This window comes from Canis lupus, chromosome 22 (genome assembly GCF_011100685.1).
Source record: "Canis lupus familiaris isolate Mischka breed German Shepherd chromosome 22, alternate assembly UU_Cfam_GSD_1.0, whole genome shotgun sequence".
Classification (NCBI taxonomy): Eukaryota; Metazoa; Chordata; class Mammalia; order Carnivora; family Canidae; genus Canis; species Canis lupus.
The window spans coordinates 42135651-42145065 of record NC_049243.1 but is presented as its reverse complement, the minus strand read 5'-3'; the positions used below and the strand labels follow the sequence as shown (position 1 = coordinate 42145065).

General features: G+C 36.3%; 1 non-coding gene across 1 annotated transcript; it reads right to left on the bottom strand.

Annotated features, from left to right (window-relative positions):
- Positions 1–7892: 7892 nt before the first annotated feature.
- Positions 7893–7995, bottom strand: LOC111091762. Its single transcript, XR_005376648.1, has one exon. It is a non-coding gene; the product is annotated as a U6 spliceosomal RNA (small nuclear RNA).
- Positions 7996–9415: the final 1420 nt, after the last annotated feature.

The following is a 9415-nucleotide window of genomic DNA, read 5'->3' as shown; positions in this document are numbered from 1 at the left end:
AACAATGTGGAGCTGAACTTTTTTTTTTTTTTTTTTAAAGAGAGTGCATGAGTTGCAGGGACAGGGGACAGGAGAGAGAGAGAGAGAGAGAGAGAGAGAGAGAGAATCTCAAGCAGACTCCATACCCAGTGAGGAGCCTGAAGCAGGGCTCATATCTCATGATCTGAGCTGAAATCAAGAGTTGGACGCTTAATGTACTGAGCCACCCAGGCATCCCAATGGAGCAGCATATTTATACTACATCTCACCAGAATAAAGCACACACATGATTAGAAAGTGATCAAATTCTGAAGTCTCTATGAGTTTTCTTAAGTATTTCATTGTGTTGCCTTAATGGCAGTCAGACTTTAGTTGCTCACTGGCTTCTCTTTGGCATTACTTCCATCACCATATGCTTTAAGAAATTACTGTATTTTAATCCTAAACCACTATCTTATAAGCAATAACCATTTGGCTCAGCTTGAAGAAACTATGTGCCTTACATGAAGGATAGTGAGAACAAACAAGTTCTTCCTACCTTCATCATCAAGTTGGCATTATTCCCTCCACTACAGGTACTTCTCTGTTCTAGAAAGTAGATATAATAGGCACTTCTTTTTTTTTTTTTTTTTTTCGTCTAAATAGAATCCTGTTTTCTTTGTTAAAAGCACCCATCCTGCATATTTCATGGTTCTGGAAGAACTGTAAGTAAGAGAACTAAGCATCATGCTCAGATCTAGAAAATAAGATTATCCCATTCTCTAACAAAGAATGATTAATCCAAGCAGTGGGCATGTAAATTCTTTTCTGGCATAAACACATGGAAACTGAGAGGAAAGAAAACAAATTTTCCATCTTCAGTCACATTGAAGTATGTTTGCCTAAGATATATTCTGTGACACTTGAAGATTTAACTACAATATTTAAAAATAAAGGCGGGATGCCTGGGTGGCTCAGCGGTTGAGTGCCTGCCTTTGGCTCAGGGCGTGATCCCAGGATCCAGGATTGAGTCCCACATCAGGCTCCTTGCATGAAGCCTGCTTCGTTCTCTGCCTATGTCTCTGCCTCTCTCTGTGTGTGTCTCCTATGAATAAATAAAATCTTTTAAAAATAAAAATAAAGGCAATCTATAAAACTGACTTTGTAAAAATTAAGCATATGAAAGATAATGCATACTGTATCACACTGGCATTGAACTCAGTAGTAAAGCCAAAGCCCTCTGATCTGTGATCTCCCCACTATCTTTCCCAGTTTCAGGAATATCTCCCATTTTCTTTTTCTTTTTTTTTTTTTTAATATTTTACTTATTTGAGAGAGACACAGAGATACATACAAACAGAGAGAGAGAGTGAGAAAGAGAGGGAGAGAGAGAGCGCGAGCTTGAGCACTCTATCAGGAGGGAAGGACAGAGGAAGAAGGAGAAGCAGGCTCACCACTGAGCAGGGAGCCAGATGCGGGGCTCAATCCCAGGACCCTGGGATCCTGACCTGAGCTGAAGGCAGATGCTTAACTGACAACCACCCAGGCGCACTTTAGTTTTTCATTAGGTTATTTTGAGTTACTGGTCTATAAAATTATATGTAGAAATTATTAATAAATAAGATGATCCTAAAGTAAATAATAACAATTATAATAGCTAATACATATTCCACATTTATGGTTTATCTGAGACTCTTCCAAGTGTTTTATATATATTAGCAGTTTTAACCCTCTCAACAACTCTGTATAATATTTAAGGCACAAAGAAGTTGAATAATTTGCCCAAGGCTTTGAGGGCAGAGTGGCAATCTATTTCCCAGTGATCTGATTCCAAAACTTACTTTAAAGCATGTTTATATACTAAAAAGGAGAGATGACATCTGTGTCAGCTCTGAAGGTCACTTTTGGTATTATAAGATCTACACACACACACACAAAAAAGATCTACACATTGCTGTATACTTGCTTACTTGCTGTCAATACTGAAGTTGAGATTCCAGTACTTTTCTGGCATTGTTGAATGACAAAAATTGTATATATTTAAGGTGTGCCACTTTCACCATAACCCTGTGGTGTAGAGATGATTAGCAAATGAGAGAGCTAACTCTTGAAAATTACGTAACTTATTCAATTCACAACAAGTGAGAAAAGGGGATGGGATCTAAATAACCAACTGAATCTGAGAGTTGTGCTCTTCATTCTGCTTGACTGAACAGAGACATGTAAATGTTAAGACCTGAGACTGACTTTAGGTCAGGGAACTTTTTCAACAAATAACCTACTTTAGGAGAGAAAAGTAAACTCTCTGTATAGAGTGGTGCTTATAGCACATCTGATGGAATTCTATATTCCACTTGATCTTACAAAATAGAAACAAATATAAAGTGCGAGGCAAATAAGTAGAGGAAGAAATGTTAGGGACATGTTATAGAAAAGTGAGGACAATGGATGTGGGCAAAGGAATAAGAAAGCATATATTTAAGACAGATTAGAATAGCTTGAGCAAGGTAAAGTGAAAAAGAGCAAGACAATGGAGTTGCTCATTGTGGATGGAGGGACTGTGAAAATGTTTGAAAGCTTGTCCGAGGTCAGGCTGTTAAGGGCTATTGGCTTAGATAGGTCAAATGCAGCTAGCAGCGGAGAGTTATCATATGCTTTTATAAAAGGGTGTGGTGTGATTGGTTCATTTTCCACCTATCTATTTTACATCCAAAATAAATAAAATATTCCTCAAGCATGGTGGGAATCAATGAAATAAAGGTGTATCCCAATGTTGTCATGAGGGTAGACAATAGTCAAGCAAACACAGATAAAGTGAAATGGATCCTATACAAATGTACAAGCAAAGTTGCAGAGCATTATGCAGAGTGCTCTTGATAGCCCCCCAGGACATTCAGATATCAAGGTAATTGGGGAGGATGGCTTGAGATGGATTTGAAAGCAAGTAAAACAATATGAGAGCAGAAACAAGCAGATATAAACAGCTATAAGCTATCTCCTTCTGGCTTTAACGTTGTTTTCATGATTATATCCATGTTTGAATATATGTCCCATCAAATCATCCCAAAGAATACCTGCTGACAACTGTGCAGAGCATATAAAGAATAGGTAGAAATTCAGAAGATTCACACATATTATCAGTTATTCTGAGTTTAAAAAATGAAATTAAAAGAGCATGTATTGAATATTATCGTATTGCCACATGTCCGTATATTTTATAGTCTAATTTTCATTGGAACCATGTAACATGCATAATAAGCACATGGTAACTTCTTGATAAATATTTGTGGAGTGAATAGACTTTTGGTACATATTTTTTCTCCAAACAACAATGTGTTTGGAATCATTAATGCACATGCCGTCACAAATGTTTACTATATTTAAATTTATTTCCCTTTATCTCATGTCGTCCCCAGAGTTGATTGCTTTTCAGGTTATAAGTGAAAGGTCACCACGTATAAGTAGAGGAAAATGAAATTGGTGACTTATAAACACATTTATTTAAATGGAATCAGGGCAGCAAAATCTAATTCCATATATAGTATTGTGAATTATTCATGTTTTTTTATAGAAGTGGGCCACAAGCATTTGATGACATTTTATAAATTCTAACATTTTTATTATGCTGAGTCCTATTGTGCTATAGATTTACAGTAACGTTACAGGTGTCCTAAAAAACAAATACTAAGACATTACCCCTTCAGTACACACTGTTTTAATTACAATTATATTTACAAATAGCCTAATTAGTTGACACATCTTTGAATTACTCAGAAAACCAAATAGCTGAATTATTTTTGGTTATTGGCTTAGTAGGAACAAATAGTGATCGTAAAGACTAAAAAGCTAAGAGAAAATGGAACATAGCTGACTTTGGTTGCTGATTTATAGTCAGACTGAGCCAGAACTATTAGCATCACTAAAAACAGTACTAAGGATCTATAGTCCTCAGAGGTTCTTAATTCCATAATTGACCTTTTTCCCTAATATACAGAGGTGCTAGTTCCCATATATACCTATTAAATTGAAATAAAAAGCAGAATGTGACCAAAGAAAAAGAGTAATTGTAACTTAGTTATTCAAAATAAAACCTCTGTTTGCTTTCATCTGTTTTAAATATTCATCCCTGTGATTCTGTAGCAGTAACGTTTTCTGGTGATTTTCACCCTCCTTCCTCCATCAGTGGTAGGTAATACTTGGACAAAGGGAGATGTAAGAGTGGAGTGTGATGCTCCTTACTGGTAACTGAGAAGCATTTGAACTTAAAATGTCCACTCGTCAAAACATCCATGCAATAATAATGACTAAAATATCATATTGGTTATGTTAGTTTAAAAACTGGAGCAATTTAATGTTAGCTAAGAAACTTGAAATTCAAGGTCTTATATTCCAGTAAGGCTTTTTCTATGAGTATAGGTTGAACCAGTGATCAATAAGTATATTTTCCATTTCCTAATGATGATAACTGCACATATTCGTTCAATATGTGAGCATTCTTTTGTGTATAAAAATAGAGGCATTTTTATAAGAGGGTACTTTACCCAAAAAAAGCACAAAACTGGAGATTTTGATTTAATCAAGTCAAATTTCTCTATCACAGACCTAACTTCTTAATCCATAAAAAGAGAGCATAATTGCCATACTCACAGGGTGGCTGTAAATTAATAGATGTGAAACCACTTTAAAAAACATTTTTATAAGATATGCAAATCCAAGGTGTTAAGAGATTGTTGTATAAAAATGAAAGATTGGCCTACAATCCACAGAAATGATAAATTTTAATGTGAGTTTTATGTAAATGATCTTTAGATGTTTAGCAGGCAGAGGTATAATCTTTCTGACCCATTAATGCCTCTCTTCATGCCAGCCTAAAATAAATTTAATAAGGCTTATATAATTCAAAAATGTAACCTTGACCTTGTGTTACCTTTTTTTTTCTTGAACTTTAACGTTATCATGCTACATGCCTTTATAGGATAGAACCAACTGATGTTGTTTTGAAATAACCAGACTAGCAGACACATATTCTAAGAAGTGGAAATACTGGCAGCTCTCATTTCAATAGTTTAATCTACTTGGTAAAGAAAATAGCCTTATGAATCTTGAGCTAAGAAGAAAGGAAACCATAAACTTCAAGCAGAAATTCTAGTGAATAAAGCTTTATTTTATTAAAAAACAAAAGAAAAAGAATGAGGGTAGACAATAGTATTCATTAAGAATTATTTAAAACAATTGTAGCTATAAAGAAAAGTAGTATTTTTACGGTATCATGATCTCTTTTCCAATGAATACTTGAACTGGTGAAGTGATTCAAAAGCAATTGAATATGCTCACAGAATTCAAGTTGCTAATGAATTTTCTTGCAGCTTTAGTTAATAAGCTCAAAATGTCAATATTTACAAATAATTTTACAAAGGTGTAAAATATCTCTATGAAGTCCAAATTCTATTGGTGTTTCAGATAGCATTCAAACTAGATGATTTTGTAATGTTACTTTTGTAGCACTAGCCTAAAGGGCTCTCTCTGAACGCTAGTTCAATTCACACACTAGTTGTCATTTTATGGACATCAGCATGTTCCTTCAAATGAGCAAATCCATTATCAAGGATTCCCCCTCAAGTTTACAGAAAGTTTATGTACTTTTTCAGATCATATGCATGTCAAAAAGTTGATATTTTAGTCACATTCCACGATGAACACCCATACATACATCATTCTGTTTGCCATTTCAGTGTTCACAAACCCATAAAGTGAGTTTATGGGTGCTTTAGAGAAATGGTGGGCAAATCTTTTTGCAAAAGGCTAGATAGTATTGGCTTTGTGGGCCATATGGTATTAGCTGCTCAACTCAACTCTGCTGCTAGGGCAGAAAAGCAGCCATAGACAATAAGCAAACACATGAGCATGACTATGTTTCAATAAAACTATGTTCATAAAAGTAGGCAATGTGCCAGATTTGGCCACAGGCCATAGTTCTCATAGTACTCACCCCTGTGCTGAGGAACCACTGACACTAGATTAACTCCTAAACTTTTAGAATAGGACATAATTGTAACAGTTAAGACTTCAACCATCTGATATTTGGAAGCCAGGGCTTCCAGAATTAGTATAGCTCACTTTTTAGCTCCTAATGCTATAGGATGTCTCTCAATATTTCATTCTCCATTTAATTATTTTCCACCTAAAATTGTGGTCATCCAGAGGAGAGACTACAATCCTGCTATGGCTGAAATTCATATTTAAGCTCCAACCCCCAATGTGATGATATTTGGAGATGAGGCCTTTGAAGGTCATTGGGGTTTGATGAGGTCATGAGGGTGGGTTCTTCAAGATGGGATTAGTGCCCTTATAAGAGGAGATAGCAGAGAGCCTGCTCTCACTTTCTGTCTACCATGTGAGAACACAGTGAGAAGATGGTCACCTGCAAGTCAGGAAGAGAGCCCTCACTGGAACCTGTCCATCTTAGTGCCATGATCCCACACTTCCCTCCTCCAGAACTGTGAGAAAATAAATTTCTGTTGTTTAAGCCACCCAGTCTGCGGTACTTTGTTTGAAAGCCTGAGCAGACTAAGGCAATTCCCTAATCTTTGTTGCTACTAAGTGTGGCCTTGGATCTTGAGGACAAGTGCTATCACTTTTGGGATGGCAGAATGATGAGCCAGGATAGTTTTCCTAATGATTTTGTAGAACAGAGATCATGCCATTCCAGGACAAACAAAACAAAACAAAACAACAAAAAACAAAAAAACAAAACAAAACAAAAAAAACCAAAAACGAAAAAACAAACCAACATAATTTATGTAATAAAAATAAACCTCTACCTTGTTCAATTACCAGATGACTTTCTAGTTATTTTGAGGTTTTTCTTACATATAAGCAAACTTTTTAACTAGTAAAGGGGATGTGGGTGAGTTTACCTCACACTCTTGAGTTTATGGAGTTGTGGTTATTTGATACAATCTCTCCAGGCCATTTCTTGGGTATTTGTTGTCAATATTCACTTGTGGGACTCAACTCCATGGATGCATCCACAGTTGTCATTCATCTCAGGATGGTAATGAAAAGCCTAGCTTGGGACCAATGTGAACAGCATGCTATGATGATATCTGACAATGTGGTAATATCTGAGAGACTTTGGTAGGGCTATACACCTCTGTAATAAGTTTGTCTGAGAATGTAACCAATCTGCCGTGTTACCATTTTTATTTACCTTCTTTTGCAATCACTTCTACTCACCTTTTGGGGATGATGCATAGTCTCAGGACAGCACCACACAGAGCAGTCTGGGGTCTCACAAGCTTTCATTTTTATCTAGGAATGAGGGAGCAGGACCATTGAGCAATTCTACTACTTAGGAAGTGCCTTCTCTACTTAAACCATTGCTTTCTTCTATTTGTCTAGATCATTCCATGTCTCTCCCTGGGGGGACCACACTTTGCTTGCTAAAGCTGAAAAGCAAGAGCTCTACATGAGCTATTTTAGAGAATAGATGACTCTGAAGTTGAGAGGACTGTTGCCATTTCTCTTGGATCTACCATTCCCTTAGGCCAGAGAGGTACAATTTTATGAAGTCCTTGGTAGCAACTGAAATAAAAATGAAACAAAACAAAACAAAATAAAAAACCCCAGAAAACCTTGAATGTCAGAATATAAAAAAAAAAAAATCTCATATCTATTCCTTTATGTAAGTGGTTGCCATTAAGTCTCAGTGAAATTAAGGTCCTCTTCCATGTTGGTTATTGTCAGTTGTTAACTGGGCTGTTTTTGGTTAGAAAAATGTCCATGCGTTAAAGTTAAGAATATCTTCATATACTTGCTCCTTTAAAAGCCCATCAATCTCTTAATTACTTCCTCTCCCTAAAGATAAAATAAAAGGTAAAATTCCAGTTATAAGAGTGCAGTCTTAATATCAATGATGGTAAAATGGATTTTTAAAAAATATGGAATACTTCACTAATTTGCATGTCATCCTTGTGCAGGGGCCATGATAATCTTCTCTGTTTTATTCCAATTTTAGTGTATGAACTGTTGAAGTGAGAATGAAAGGGGATTTCTTGATTAGCAGCAATAGGAGCAGGGAATCCCAAATGCCAAGAATAGATAGTAGCCAAGCAACTCACACATAAGGGATTCTTCACCACAATACATTACTCTTTTTTAGTCCTACTGAAATATCCAGGAATGGATACAAATTCATTAATTTCCATATAAGATCATCTATCAGGGGCTCTTGTTCTTATGTGGCTAGAATACTATACATCTCCCATTGTCCTAGAATTTACTTTTATATAGTCTACACTTCTTACAATCAGTACAATTGCAGGTACAGTCTAAGCAAGGGCTGGGAAAGACATAAGAGAATTATCCTGAATACTCACAAGAATCCTCTTTAACTAAGAATCGTTAACTTCAAACATGTACCCTTAAAAGTCCATTCCTCATTTATTATGGTGGGTTTGTAGAAGCAGTCAGCCTTTAGATCGTAAGGGGTAGCCAGGAGCCAAAATCCTAAAAAAAGTTCAACCTTCCATTGTCATTTCCTAAAAATGCACAGGCCATCAGAGATATTATCAAAAATACCCAGAATTTTTATTGGCAATTTCAGGTTTCATTCTTACCATTGTCTCTACTCACTTTCATATTAAATCACATCAATGTGACAAACCCTTAGGAGTATGCCAAATGAGCTAGGCCAGGCTCAAAGGATTGATCTGGGTTTAGGACTAACAAGCAGTCATTGGATTTACCTGAGATTACTTCCACTTAGTTTTACTGCTCAACCAGGAAATAAGCAATATAATATGCATGTGTTAAAGGCAACACCTTCCTATAGTTTTCAGGTTCCTCCCCTTGGCACACCTCAGGTTTGGAAGTCTTGGTACTCTCAGTGGAGAGTAACTCTGATGAGGAAAGCCCAGAGACTGGGGCTTGTTGGATTTTTTCTCCCCAGGGCCAAACTCTAGGGACCAACCATAATATTACAACAGTAACCATTTCTTGCTATGCTACCCATATATACATATTCCATTTCTCCTCTGTTGGAAGACACAAGATGGTTTGGCAAGTCTGGTCATGGCCTATCTCAGACACTACCTGAAATTATATATAAAGGATGAGTATATCATTACATCTTTATTTTTCTGAAAGAAATGCCTTTCATCTTAGTGATCTGCAAAACAAAACAGAGGTGTCTGGGTGGCTCAGTCAGCAGAGTGTCTGACTTTGGCTCAGAGCATAGTCTCAGAGTCCTCACTCAGTGGGGAGTCTGCTTGTCCCTCTTTCCGTGCCTCACCCCCCTGCTCATGTTCTTTCTCTTAAATCTTTAAATATAACAACAACAAAAATCCCACTGTTACAGAAAATGCCATTCAAATAAGGGAACAAGTGATACTGTAACTACAACATATGACAAAACAAAATACCAAATGTTCTATTTTAGGAAAATAGTCTAATTCTA